This window comes from Pleurodeles waltl, chromosome 1_1, assembly GCF_031143425.1.
Source record: "Pleurodeles waltl isolate 20211129_DDA chromosome 1_1, aPleWal1.hap1.20221129, whole genome shotgun sequence".
Lineage (NCBI taxonomy): Eukaryota > Metazoa > Chordata > Amphibia > Caudata > Salamandridae > Pleurodeles > Pleurodeles waltl.
This window is the reverse complement of record NC_090436.1, coordinates 54,411,823-54,426,973: the sequence shown is the minus strand read 5'-3', so window position 1 is coordinate 54,426,973 and position 15,151 is coordinate 54,411,823. Positions and strand designations below refer to the sequence as shown.

The 15,151-nt window shown below is 42.7% G+C and overlaps 1 protein-coding gene across 1 annotated transcript in view; it reads left to right on the top strand.

Moving 5' to 3' along the window:
* The window catches only part of LOC138290833 (uncharacterized), a 322,008-nt gene that overhangs the window by 224,275 nt on the left and 82,582 nt on the right, over positions 1-15,151 (top strand). The window lies entirely within an intron of this gene.

The following is a 15,151-nucleotide window of genomic DNA, read 5'->3' as shown; positions in this document are numbered from 1 at the left end:
GGGGGGTTGGGCGGTATGGCCCTAGATGATGACACCCGGGTCTATTGCCCCACAGTTTTTTAAACAATGCACCGATCATGAGACATTTTAAAACACTAAAATGCATCATCGTTTGTATTTTAGATTAAGTTTTTATTCTTATATGATTTTTTTGAGGAAATGTATGTGAGACAAATCATATATTTAAAGTGCGTTCTGTGAAAACTAAATGGACTTTTGAGACACAGAGTGAATTTGAGCTTTCCCCAAAGAATTCCTGGGAAAATTAATGCCAATCTAAACTATTTTTAAATTGAGCTCAGAGGTGGTTTCCCCGGATGAGGCTGGGGGACAATATGTCACAGATGGTAGATTATAAAACCTAGTTTAAAGCATGGAGAATCGGTCGAACGGATTGAAAGACGGCCTGAGGAGTTCAAATAGCTTTTCGTACCTTGGTACAAGAACATTAGCCTAGTTTCACAGGTGAACGCGGGACAATATTTAAAGAGGTTTTAAGGGCGTATTGCATTCTTCTCCAAGGAAGCATGGCTTTGCTAAGCAATTGTTTAAATTGGTTTTGCATGAGAAAGATTTACAACCAAACGACATGAGGTGCAGTCAATATGTAGTCGATACAAGAATTGCCGACACCCAACACAGTTACGGATTTGCATCTTAAATTACAACACATTACATAAATTCCCACGTTTGGGCCGTTAACCAAGTATAATTAGCACTACTTTTTACATGCATTACCTGGAGGTCGCAGACCTGTACTTAATTGAAGCCACGAAATTGGCCATAGCCCGGATTGGGGATGGTGCTCTCTAGCCAGTGGTATGACAGCTTGGGTGATTCGATGGTGCTGTCATAGAAATTGGGGAGGGTCACCGTTCTGGGCGCATAGGTAAGCGCGGAGGGGGGCCCATATGTCTCTGGCTCGGGAGCATGGCGACATGAGGTCCCAATGCGTGTCTGTACTGTATATAAAATCGTGAAGCCAGGCAGAAGCTGTAGGGGCAGGGTGCCTTCCCCAGTGCATGGCCACTCTCCTTTTCAATAACAGGATTAGCATAGCTGTAAGGCGTCTGCTTTCAACAGGTACCTTCAATACATGGCCTAATGTCACCAACGGCGTCCAGGATGGGCGGTGGCCAGTTATTTCAAGTGTTATTCTGTAGACCTTCTCCAAAGATGACATTATCTGCGGACAAAGCCAGGCTACGTGCAAAAAGGAGGCTCGTGTGTCTCTTCATCTAACGCATTTCGCATTTGGGGCCAAGCCTATCATAAGTAGTTGTTAGGAGTATCGGTAAAGGTGATGTAAATAGTTAAAGTGTATGAGACTGAGTCCGTAATTGGGGAGAGGTATTCCAGTTGGCTACAGCAATAAGTGCATTGTTCATCGGAGAGTGTAGTGGAGAGGTCTTCATCCCACCCAACTCTGGCTCTAGATGCAGAGAGCGGGGCAGAAACCTGAGTGGAGGTATAGAGGCGGGTGATCAGTCTTCTCGGTGACGAGGATGTGAAAACAATTTCTAGGGATGACATTGTGGGCGGTGCAACTTTCCCTCCAACCTCTTTCTCCCAACCCTGGGAGAACTTCTACTTCTGCTCTTGTCAGGAGTACATTTCCAATCTTTCTCATTATGGGAAAAGATTAGGGAAGAGCTGGTGAAAATCCTTAAAACATGCAAGTTAGTAGGTTTGCAGACTCAAAGGCATTCCAGCCCTGGAACTATTGCTTACTGCTTCCTCAAGCCCCCAGTATGTAGATCTGCGGAAAGGTGGCAAAATAAGGACATTCCTATAGTAGGGTTGGAAATTGCAAGTATTCAAGCCCTACTATAGTAGTAGCCCTGACATAATTAGAGAGGCTATTATCAGAGCTCTTACATAATGAGATTTCTGCCATAATTTGTCGCCGTACTACATGGCACCAAAGGGACAAGTAGATTTTTTTACAGGACAAGTAGATGTAAGAAGTAACCTGTCACATGGACAAGTAGATATTTTATTAAATTCCACACCCCTGAAAACAAACTGTATGTTGTAGTCTATAATTCCATAATTTCTCACAATATATTTCAGATATATTTCTATTATTGAATAATAAAATGTTAGATGAACACTAATTAAAGTACAGATGTCAGTAAGGACAGCAAGGGTGACTCCCACATTAGAGCTCAAATGTAAATGCGATACAAGACAAAGCACAACAACAGATGATGACATATGGTTTATTCACCAGAATCCTGCCATATGCGTGGTTTGTCATTCTTTCTTCCCTTAATAATAGTAGCTCCAAGACTAGATTGTGAAAGAAATGCAGAAGGATAGCCAACATTGCTGTAGGGCTCTCCATGGATCCTTAGGAGCAAACATCTATTGAAGATCCTACATAGTTGTATACTATAGGCCTGAATTAGATCTTGACGGACAGAATTACTCTGTCACAAATTTGACGGATGTCCCATCCGCAGTATTACAATTCCTTTATATCCTATGGAAATCGTAATGCGGCGGATTAAAAAACGATCACTCTTGTGACAGAGTGACCCTGAACGCCAAGATCTAAATCAGGCCCTTTGTCAGGTTGATTAAAAATGGAGGACTCTTTGCACAATGGTTTCAAGTTATCAGGTCAAAACCACCCCTCTCAGACCTAGACCTACTGTCAGTTACAGACAGGCCAGTCTAGAACAGGTGTGCAGCAGAGTGTGGTGCATTTGAAGATTTTCAAAAAAGCTTTCCCAAAAATGGTAGCAGCTCATGCAATGCATAGAAAGCTGTTCCTTCCTAAACTCTGCCTGCTTTGATGCTGTGTATGTTTTTTGTTTTTGAATTGTTTCCACTTAAGCCCCTTCTGCACATTCTTTTTTAGTATAATTTGAGAAGCAGCGCCTGAGATATGCAGTGCAATATTATTCATGTGAAATATCTTAGGCGGGCAGATTAATTCTTAAGTCAATAGGACGGGTAATGAACAGACGACCAAGTCAAGTAGTAGGAGGGACAAAGATTAAGGTCATTATTGAGAAAAGCTAAACACTGTCACCAGCATTTGCCCTTATGAATGTCTAGGGCCTGAAGCTTCATTTGGTAGACTGTTGTATTCCAGAGAAGAAGGGGATGTAGAGTAGGACCTAAGTCATATTGACTGAATTAGGTTTTTGCCTTATTATTTCCAAGTCAGTGAGATAAACGGTCGCATTACAACAAGAAGAGATAAAAAGCAAATGGCATTAACTTCAGTTAGTCATTAGAGGACATAGATTAGATTAGGCCAGCAGATGTCAGTGGGTACATGGTAATATTTTTACAGGTACTCAGTTTTAGTTCTTTATCCAAATGGTTTATTTTTGTCACACTTTTTGCTGCCTTGCTTCAGCACAGAGGGTTAATATGCCAGCTGCAAAGAACCGATCTGTATTTTATGTGGATAGCTGAGTGGATTAGGAAAGCCAGCCTTAACCAGTGCCTTCAAAAAATGAAATGTATGTGACAGAGGGGCTATGGAGAGATGAGGATCACTTTGCTGAGTGGTAGGGAGGGAATCCAAGGAGGAGGTCATGGGGGTGTGCCAAAAAAGATTGTTGCGCCAGGCAGCACCAGCGCTAAAGCCGGCCCTGTGTATGAAACAACATGTATGAAATACAATGCAGAGATAAGGATCAGAGTTCTGTGAGTGAATAGGACTTGACACCCACCTGCATTTGTAGGTTTGCAGGGATGTAGAATTTTATAAAATATCTACTTGTCCATGGGATGGAATGCCTCGTAAATCTACTTGTCCCTTTGGGGCCATGCACTGAGGTGACACATTATGGCATTGTTCTTTATATCAGAGATCTGATAATAGCCTCTCTGATTTTACAAGCACTAATATTAAAGCAGTGTTTGGTTTCTAGCAATGCCATGTTTTCGCCACCTTTCCGCAAATCTATGTACTGGGTCACAATGTAGCGAAAAATTGTAGTTCCAGGGTTGAATGCCCTTTTAAGTCTGTGCACACCTACACTGTGAAAGGCTGGCAATTTACTTCTGACAAGAGCAGAAGTAGACCTTCACCGAGTACGGGAAAAAGGGGTTATAGCGAATGTTCACTTGCAAACGCTCAGCAGATATACATATGCTTTTGTTAAAATGCAGTTCACAAACTTTTTCTAGGAATATGGATTCCAGGCCTACTTCTGTAAATTCTTGCAAATTCATGAAAGTGTAAATCTGTGCTAAGGCTAGGATATAGGCCATCAGTGCGCTTTTGTGGCTTTCTCAATAATAGGGCCCCTAATAAAGTCTCCTGTTAGCAAAACACGCATTGACAAAGCCAAAAGGCTGGCAATCACTACCAGACTTGTTGTCTTTGCCAGTTCTTGTTTATTTTCATGTTTCTCATAATCATGCTGATACTGGTTTACAATGATTTACCAATAATAATATTTTTTGGGAACTACTATCATGTATCAAAGATATTTTACTAAAAAGATTTCTCAAAGAAATGCACAGTTTAGCAAAATGGTCTGGTTGCTATTGTTTTTCTACATTTTATTTTGAAAACAAAGAATTATCAATCTTGCCTTCAAGCTTCTGCAAGTAGTGTTTTCTGGGAAAATTGCAGATAGCTTCAAATTGTATGTACACATTTTTATACTGGAACCACTGTCTGTAATACATGCTTAGCTCACAGCATTTCCTTAAAGTGGTCGGCTAATAATAAAGACTTTACACTAATGAACCATACTCACTCTTTTATGGATGCAAATCTTACCTTAATTGCCATCAAAGCACCCACTGCCAGGGGTTGGGCGTACTTGTCCAAAGGTCAAAATAAACATAACAACTTGTCCTTGACCACAAAGAATATGAGCTGGGCGCCGCTAATTTGACACTAGCTAGAAGGAGGTAAGCGTGAGCAGTTTTAACAGATATTATTCAGATTGGTTTATATTGCACCCCTCCCCCACGCACATCACCACTATTGGGCTAAAAACATTATTACTTGCAAATATTTGACTGCTATAACACATTAAAATGACCGCAAAACAAGTGAACCCAATCAATTTAGTAGAGACATTTTACCTTAACCCCTCAGGTGGCAGGCCTTTTTTTGTCTATTTGGGGCCGGTCGCGCTTAGGTCCTCATAACTTTTTGTCCACATAAGCTATCCACGCCAAATTTGCGTCCTTTTTTTCCAACATCCTAGGGATTGTAGCGGTATCTGGGGTTTGTGGATTCACCTGAAGGAGACCAAGAAATTCGGCAAAATCAGCAATTTTTTTTTTTTTTTTTTAATGGGAAAAAGGGGCTGCAGGTTTGTGATTCTTTCCCTGAAAAGGATTTGCGGTGCTAAAATCACCATCTTTCCAGCTTTCAGGAACAGGCAGACTTGAATCAGAAATCCACATGTTTCAACACAATTTTGGCATTTTACAGGAACATACCCCATTTTTACAATTTTTTGTGCTTTTAGCCTCCTTCCAGTTAGTGATAGAAATGGGTGTGAAACCCATGCTGGATCCTGGACAACTAAACATTTCCGAAAAGTAGAGAAAATTCTGAATTCAGCAAGCGGTCATTTGTGTAGATCCTACATGGTATTCCGACAGAAAATAACAGCTGAAAGAAAACAATATTGAAATTGAGGTGAAGCCATTTTTCGCCACGATTTACTCTGTAACTTTTTCTGCAATGTCAGATTTTCAAAAGTAATATACTGTTACGTCTGCTGGTGTCGCGTAGGCTCTCATTATCCTAATGAGGCTACTGGATTTTTAGCAGCAAGATCGTCCACAGTGTGGGGGACTGAGTCTGACCCACGGTGGATGACACTTGTTGCTCCAAATCCGGGTTTTGCTCCGGCTAACTAGCAGTGCCTCATCTCTCCCGAATGGTAGAGACAATTGGGCAGCCAAGCCCATGACGTATCAGTACTTCTCAGGGAAGTCATGGTCACTCAAGTCACAACCGGTTCTCTCATACACAGTGCGGTCTCATTTATAAATGACAATAAAGGCAGTGTAGGTTTTAAAGATTGGTTTAATAAAACAACTGCATTTTGGATAGCAAAACGTGAGCTGCAATAACCAGAACTACAGAATCCAGTAATATTAAAATAGTGACGATGAGAGTGAAACACAAGAATACGGCTATCATAGTGCTGCTAGAATCGATGGATTATTCCCTCTCCAAATTATATTTCGAGCACAGCATGTTAAGCTCTAAGCCTGCCTTTCAGGTTCCCCCGGGAGGACATCAACCCTCATACCTGAGCAAAGGCCTGTAATCTGCGTCAGCATCTGCAACGGGGCATTCAGCAAACAGTTGTGGTTCCCTGGCTGGAATCTCCCTCTTGACGTGTACTAGGACTAGAAAGTATTTTTATAACTAACACAGCAGATATTCTAAGAAAATGTCTCTACGTAAGGATGTGTATTTTCTACGAATGTTAGAGACTAAACTTCGACTACGTTTACCGGCAATGTACCAGACTGTAGCCTTGACTGAAGCACAGGGCGATCAAGAATGCATTGTTTGAGAACACAGTGCTGAACTAAGCTAAACAGTTTGATAGAAGAAATTAAAACAAGACCGTAAAACTGGTTATTGTAAAAATAACAGTGCAAAGCTGAATAAAATATATCTAGGTCAAGGTGCACAGCGGCCTAGTATATTAAACTAACGTGCATGGAGCTATACTTAAAATGGCTACACAACACCCTCCCCTTGTTGGTAGAAAGTGGTTCAAGCTAAATCTAAAATATCTTAACCTAAAATATATGTAAAACCCTACTTAATTTTGACAAGTTAAGAGGACACACAAGCATACTACTTGACAATTTTAAAAATGAGCATGTGGCTTGGAGCCGCAATAAAAAAAAAATGTCAATTTAGAACAGTTCTGAATCAAGCACAAGTCATGGAAAGCAAGAGATCTTCCACTTCGCCAGATGACAGAACCAGTAAATCCGCGCCAAAAACGACTAAGGAGCAGGTGTGTTCCATAGCCCCAGTATCAACCAAGGCGGCATCCCGTGCAGTGCCCATTAACGAGTTGATGGCAACTTCCTCCAAGAAGGGTAGCTCGTAATCAGCTTCTCTTAGCAAATGCAACCACAGTGCGGATTTCTGGTATTGAACCCTCAACAAGAACATCAACAGATCAGCATCAATCACCAAGGGGCGTTGCTGTGAAAGACAAACTTCTAGTGCATGTTCAAAAGAGCACCAACGGCACCGAAACACGGGCTGCACACAATCCAAAACGGGTCTTAATGACAAAGACCAGTCACACCCCAAATGTTCCACGAGTGTTGCTCCAAATTGCTGCATCATGCGTTCACGACACAGTTGCGCTGATGGGAGCTCCTTCATTTGTCCTTGTTGTGGCGGGACAGCCATTGCGGAAAAACAACAGCAAGAGCAAAATGCCGGCTAATAAAGCCAAAGGTATTGGAAATCCCCCCAAAATACTTCTGAAAATTGAGTGAATAGCTGAAGGTATCAAACCAAATATAGAGGAGAAGGTGTGAACAAAACCAATACCAACAGTTTTGAAAAAATGTGCTAATCCAGCTGTGCTGGACGCATTAAATATACGTCCCACGAGTTCACCAAAGTGCCTCGGAAAGTTTGTATTTAACAGGGACTGTATTTCAGCCGACGACATTGCCACTTGAAGTGCGTAGGTCTTGCGTGCAGATGTAAGGGCCACATGCTTCTGAAACAATGAAGCCTTGAGTCTACTCAACTTGTCAAAATTCACCTTTGAAGTAGCAATATGAGGCCAGATATCAGCTACCTCCCTTAATTTAGTGGGGGGAAACAACATGTTCCTGCAGCATGTGACGACCTTAGAGACCGAAACAACGGAAACTATTCCGGCCCGCATGCCACAACAGTCTTCACTATTGAGAAGGACGTAGCTGCCGTTTGAAAGCACCTGGAACGTGCACTTAATCAAGGGGACTGGAACTCCCTTCAGATAGCAAGCCAAGTTTGCAAACGAGGCGTTACACGCCCCATGCAAGGACAGCTGCTTACAAATCATCGAATGGCTGACTGAAGTCTCGCATTCACTGCCGCTAAGAAAGACCTCTTTCAAGCTATTGAGGCATTTGTACGAGAAGGGAAGCTCCCACACCTCATGGATGTAATTAACTCCCAGCTTTTCATATCTCCCTACCGTAACGTGTTTCAAACAAGAAGTGAATTGTAATGTTGAAATAGGCAGATTAATAAACCTGTGTATTAACCACTCTGCCGAAGGGATCTCGGCCACGTTAAAAGGCAGTCTTTCTATTTTTGCAATGTTAAGCATGACATAAATCGTTCTTTTTTAGCCATTAGTTGTTGTTGCAGCGTTAAATATAAGGGAAAAAATATTTAACTGGCACTGATGTGCTGCCACGGAATGCGACCTGCCTTCAATGTTTGAAGTGACCAACCCAACTGCATAATAGACCTGGTCTGACTCTGTCCATGGTATAAAGAAGACATATCAGATCGTATAATGTCTATAGCAGAAGAAACAATGTTGTTAATTGTATATATCCGGTCGGACAAGGTGTTAATCCCATTATCCACAACAGCTAATGCCTTTTTCAAATTTTCCTGGTCTATTTGCCTTAACCGGGCTGCAGCCTTTTGTTGGGAAAGTTTCCTTATTTCATTGTATACTGCATACAAGAAACGCTTCCTACGTGGTATCTTGGGGCCTGACAAGAAATCTTGTAACAAATTAAAAAAATGAGAGGGACTGCGAGAATTGTGGTCCAGTGTACAGTCTCCCGAAACCTAAGTATATAAATGGAAATAGTACACAAATAGTACACTGTTCCAGTAAGTGTGTATGCAGGAAGAGAAAGAGTCAGTATTAGCAGGAGAGCCCTCACGCATCCACTAGGATGCTGAGCATCATCACTGGGCTATCTCCTTCGTCAGACCGGCACTACAATGTCTGGCGGACCATACCACACATGGTGGTGGCATTCAACCGAAAGTAATGTAGCAGAGAAAATAAGGTCTGCGAACAATACTGACAAAAAACAAAAGGAGAGAAAAATACAGTTAAAATTGACTCTGACCCATAGGCATCATAATTTAATGAATCAGGAAAAGGATCAGGCCAGGATTAAAAAGGAACAACGGAAGTTGAAATGGGGAATAATGTCCCACTGCACTCCAGGGAAAAGAAAGTTTCTGCCCGCTGGCCCAGCGGGGATGTGGGCCGCAACATGGGAGCAGGATCCAAATGGAGCCGGCGGTGTTGCGGCCGTGCGACGGGTGCAGTTGCACCCGTCGCGCTTTTCACTGTCTGCATAGCAGACAGTGAAAAGCTGCATGGGGCCCTGTCAGGGGGCTGCTGGACTGCCCATGCCAGTGGCATGGGCAGTGCAGGGGCCCCCAGGGGCCCCACGACTCCCCGTTCCGCCAGCCTTTTCCTGGCGGTGCAAACCGCCAGAAAAAGGCTGGCGGTCGGGGACTTGTAATCCCCTGGGCAGCCCTGCAAGCATTATCACCGCCGGGGCAAAAGTGGCAGAATACCGCCAGCCCCGGCGGTGCGACCACGGCGCTTCCGCCGCAGTCGTAATACACAAGGAAGCACCACCAGCCTGTTGGCGGTGCTTCCGTCATTTTAGCCCTGGCGGTCCCGTACCGCCAGGGTCAAAATTACCCCCTATATGTTGTAATTATGTCAGCATGTTCTGGTGATATATAGCAAGGGTCTGGCTTACTCGTTCTAAAACCCCCCGAGGAGGTGACAAAACGTTGATGACACCTGTTGGTATCTATGGGCCACAATAACCACCCGCCTGGATGAGTCAGTGAAGCATTAAACGTACCATTCTGGACCCACTCATTTAGCTCATCTTTCGTTGCATTCATGTACTTTTGCCAGTTGTCAAATTTTGCAGGGGCAGGTATACTGGGCATGTTTGATTCTCTGATTGTTGCTAAGCCTAAACAATTTGTTTGTTGCACTGTTTCATTTAAAAAGATCATTTGAACAGGGATGAGACATGCTCTAAACAATGTTTCTGTTACCTTGGTCTGCCAATTTTTTGTTCCCCAAACACTTTTGAAATCAATATATTTGGACCAATATTCATAACCTTCTATTGATAACCGGGAAACAAAGTATTCTGAATATATACAGTTTGTGTTGGTCAATAGCATATGTATATCCTTAGTAGGAGTTACTTTAAAATAATATGACTCAGCATTTTTTTGACGATGCCCAGAAAAATACGCGAACTTTTAAAACTCCCTTGCGGTGGAGTTAGACAATGTTCCCATTGCGTGTAATTAAATATAGTTTTGGGACTACTCGCCCTATGTATGAAGTGGTGCCCATAATAATTATAGCAAAACATATCACCATAATTTTCTTTAAATTGGTAAACATCCTCGTTTTCAAAGACAGTATAATATTGCAATTCTGCCATCATAGAATCAACTGTTTTCACATCCCAATCATCAGACACAATGCCTGGTATGGCCATATCATTCATAGATAATTTAAACACATACGGTATTTGAATAATTTCCGTGGGACCATATATATCAAATATTACTTTGCCCCCAAACAATCCCATCAGGAATTGGTACTGCAGAGATATTCACAAATGATAAGTCTCTTCGGACCTTATGTGATGAAAAATGTGGTTTTAAAACCTGCTCTACCTGTTCAACCGCTGATCTCTCGGGAAGAAAATGACCATGTATTAACAAGAAAAAGGTAATAACAAAACCAATCCAAAGCAGAAAGGCTAGGACAGTCATGTAAAGCCATACATAGAAAAATGAAATGTTTCTTTAAGCCAATGTATTAGCTTACTTGCACTTGACAGGTCAGCAGTCGAAGAGGCGGCAAAGTCCGATAGACCGTCGTTAAAGTCTGCAAAGTAACCAGAGGCAGTTTGTGCAAATGGCATAGCCGTGGTCATTGGTGGAGTTGGTGTTTCCTGTGGTGGCACACTGTAGACAGCACCATCTGTCTGGCTTCTAGTCGAGAAGACTTAATCAAATGTTTCTAAATTGCTTGTTAGTGGAACTAATGCAAGATCATCATCATCCACCCTCCCGAAGCTCGGAGAGGTATCAGTGTTGGTATAAACAACTTGTAGCGGAACTTCTTCTCCAGTAGTGAAAGGAATTCGGGAACTACTGGATGTTCCCTTTTGGTCGGCTGTGCAGAATCGGCCACATGCTATAGTTTGACATTGTCAATTGAAACAAAATGATTTTCTTTGGCACCTGGCAACGGTGGTAGAATAACAGTTCTGGTACCGTGTATCCCCAGTACAGGGATTGGTGCCCGATAAGAAGGGCCAAATTCTTTTTTCACTGCAACCTTTTCACGTACAAAATCCCCAACTCTGGGAATTCAACCAGTAGATGTTACAGGCACATCCTTAATTCCTGTGGAGGCAGCACTTTTAGAAGAGTTATCCCCACAAAACTGTTGTAATTCCTGTAAATCAGTGACACAGTCATTTATGTCAAAAGGTGTTTCTGGTGCCTCCACGCCAGGACCATCAAGATCCAGAACAAACATTTGAGTTCTGTACAGGCACTCATATGAAGTACAACCCCCCAGGGACCTTCTAGGCAGGTTATTTAGTGCTCTCTGAACTCCATACAGGTGGGTAAGCCAACTACGACCCGTACCTAAGACTCTGGCTGTTGAGGATTGCTTTAAATCACGGTTCAATCGATCCACAACACTATTACCCTCGGGATGAAATGGAGACGAGTACTGCAGTTGGACCCCCAACAAAGCCATGGTGTCCCTGAATGCCCTTGAGGCGAAAGCAGGGCCCTGGTCCGAGTGGAACGCCGCAGCTGCATATGCACTGATAAAGACTCGCAAATCTTTAATAACAGTCCGAGCCTCAGCCGAGCGTTGTGGCTACACCCATACAAATCTGGAGCATGAATCAACAGTGACTAATATATATTTGTATGCACAAAGTGTTAGTGGACCGCAGTGGTCCAAGTACACACACTGTAACGGTCTGTTAGAAATTAAGAGGGGTGTTTGCAGCGGGCGCTTGGCAATGGAAATTTTAATTTGTTGACAGATGTCACAACAAAGGACATACTGCTTAGTCTCTTTGTAGAGACAGGGTCACCAAGAACGGGCCTGTAAGAGTGAAATTGTAGCCGCCACACCAGCATGTGCAGATGCCACTCCCTCATGCGTTGCTTTGATCAATTGTGGTCCTATATCTTCATTGGGGATGTCACATACGCCTATGCCTGGAATTTTAACTTCAGCATTCAGCATACCTCCCATATAGTATTGATATTTGTTAGGGAATCCTTTAGGATGGGGCGTACCATCAACCGTAGCTTTTATGGCAGCCAAAGTGTCTGTGTCTGGTTTGGAACTCAAATGAGTCACTGCAGCTACAGTGGCTACTGCCACTGCTGACTTTGCCGCTTCATCAGCCAAAGTATTTCCAGCAGCGTGTATTCCAACGCGCTGGTGTCCAAGTGTATGCACAACATGGACTTTCGATAGCGTCTCTTTCAGGTCTGCTACCTTCCCCCACAGGAGTCTGTGTTTTATGGTGTTGCCTTTGGAATCTCTGAACCCATTCTGCCACCAATAATGCAGATATTCATTAAAGGACTGGACACAGTAATATGAATCACAAACAATCAGCGTAGGCTGCGCCGGATCCGTATGTTCTAGTGCCATCAGCAGAGCTTTTAGCTCAGCCAATTGTGCCGTACAATCCCCTAAGGTCTGTGTATAGGTATGTAGGGGACAGAATTTCTCCCCCTCCATTTAGCCACTTACGACTGCGCAAGCAGCAGAGTATTGATGTTTAGTTCCAATCGCAGGTTACGCAGAGCCATCGGTGTACATGACTCTATGATATTGATTGATAGGCAAAGTATTCGCTGGAACTGGATATTCTACTTCATATTGTAGAAATTCTTGAGTTTGTAATTTTGGATCGAAAATGTAGTCTACATCAGTGGCTGTTAAAGACGTAGCACATTGTATCCAATGTGGATGTAGTGCTTTTGCGTTCGGAACGCTAGCTTTTGTAACAGCCGAATTGGAGAAACAACAATAATGCATTTCCCTTGGGCAAGAGGTCTTTCTTTAATAACAGCCATCTGTACAGCAGTGAGAATTTTCTCAGTGGGTGCAAAGCGTTATTCAGCTGCTGAATACAAATGTGATTTGCATGCAATCGGGACTCTCTCACCTTAATTAAATGTCACATAGGTGAAACCGATGGCCCCAGCTATTATCCTGATGACCAAATGTGTTTTGTTGTCCCTTGTGTGTAAATGTTTTGCTGCTAGCATGTCTGTCTGCAATTCTCGAAGAGTGCGTGTATGTTCAACTGTCCTGAATTTACTTGAAAAACTGGGACGTATTAAGTCATATAAAGGTTTTATGCATGTTGCATAATCGGGAATGTAGGTTCTGCCAAAATTTAGGAAACCCAACAACGATTGGAGTGGTTGTAATTGTACACATTTTTCTAAAAATTGTGGCACTAGGCTCTTCCCTTCACTCGACAGCTCATATCCCAGGCACAGGACGCTGAGGAAGGCAATTTTTGTTTTTTTTTAATTTAAATTTGTAGCCAAGTTCGGCAAACCCTGCAACAATGCGGGCTACCCGTCTTAAATGTTGTAGTAACTCATCATCCATGAGATATATATCATCTACATATGACAATGCTTCAGAGTCAATCTCGTGTAATATGGCAGTCACACGCGCCACAAACAGTCCTGGGCTGTTCTTATACCCCTGAGGCAAACAACAGACTTTTTTCTGAGAGCCTAATGCGCTAAAGCTTGTTAAGTCCCTGCTTTCAGGCGCTATATTCTGGCAGAAGAACCCATTTGAAATGTCTAAAGTTGTTTTGTATTTTTTCTACACTATGTTGCTCATTAGTGTAGTGCTATGTGAATTTTGTATAGCATATGTACGTGTATGTCCGTTTAAATGTCTGTAGTCTAAGACTATTCTGTATGAATGGTCCGGCTTAGCTACAGGAAATAAAGGGTTATTCATCGGTGAGACACAGGGTTCAATCACACCCTGGTATTCTAATTGCGTGAGTATCTCTATCACCAGTGCCCTTGCTTCATCTTTTATGGGATACTGCGGTTGTGGCTGAGGTTCACTTTTAAAGGGAATGACATGGTAGGTAGAGTCCCTATCCCACCCCACGTGATTTCTGTATAACGCGGGTGCCTGTGCTAGAGCCCATTCTGTAGAATAGGATTCAGCGAGTTCTTCCACAACAAGGGGCGAGAAAGAAGGTTTAATGACATCTTCTCCATATGGGCAGGTGCGGACAAAGTCAGGAGGCCAATCTTGTTCAGCCAACAAGATGTCATACACTTTGACTATGCGATCCTAAAAGATTGCGTGTATCATGCGTTCAGTGTCTCCTTCTAATTGTAGTGTTACTTTGTATACCCTATCAGGCTCGGAGACACGCATGTCCGCTGTTTCTACTTGTATAAAGTCATCATTTGCTTTCACCTCCAGATGCTCTTGAAGATTCCGGCGAACTATTGTGACCTCTGCTGCACTGTCTAGCAATGCTAGAGCCCAGTTCTTGTTCTTCAAGAGGACCCTCTTCCTGTGTGGCATGTCGAACTGAGACTGCTGCCACCTTTTTCTTTTTAAATTGTTGTTTTTGTTGCACAGGTTTCTCTTCCTTTTTAACATAAACCTCCGAAGAGCGTAGTGATTCCTGTCTCGATTTCACGTACTCTGTTCTTCGCTCTGATCGCCCACCTCTCTCATTTCTTTTTTCCGATGAGTCCTGAAAGGAACGAGACTGGCGTGTATCAGTATATTGATATCTATCTGGCGTTTTTATATTATCTCTATTCCTGAGATTATATCTATTCTGTGTGGTCTCCGTACGTGGAGATTCTCCCCTTTCTTTTTTAGGCGTTTGTTGCTTTTTATCCTAGCGTTTCTTATTACCCTCAGGTTGTTGTTTAGAATTATTTTGAATAATTTTACCCTGAAATTGAGGTTTTTGTGGTCTAGCTCCTAGGGTATCTCGACAGATACTCGAATATGTTTCCGCAATTATTTTAGGCAGCTCTCGTTCCTGATCTTGTTGCAGAACGTCATGAAGCCGCATGCGCACTGCAGTGCAACTGCTTCCC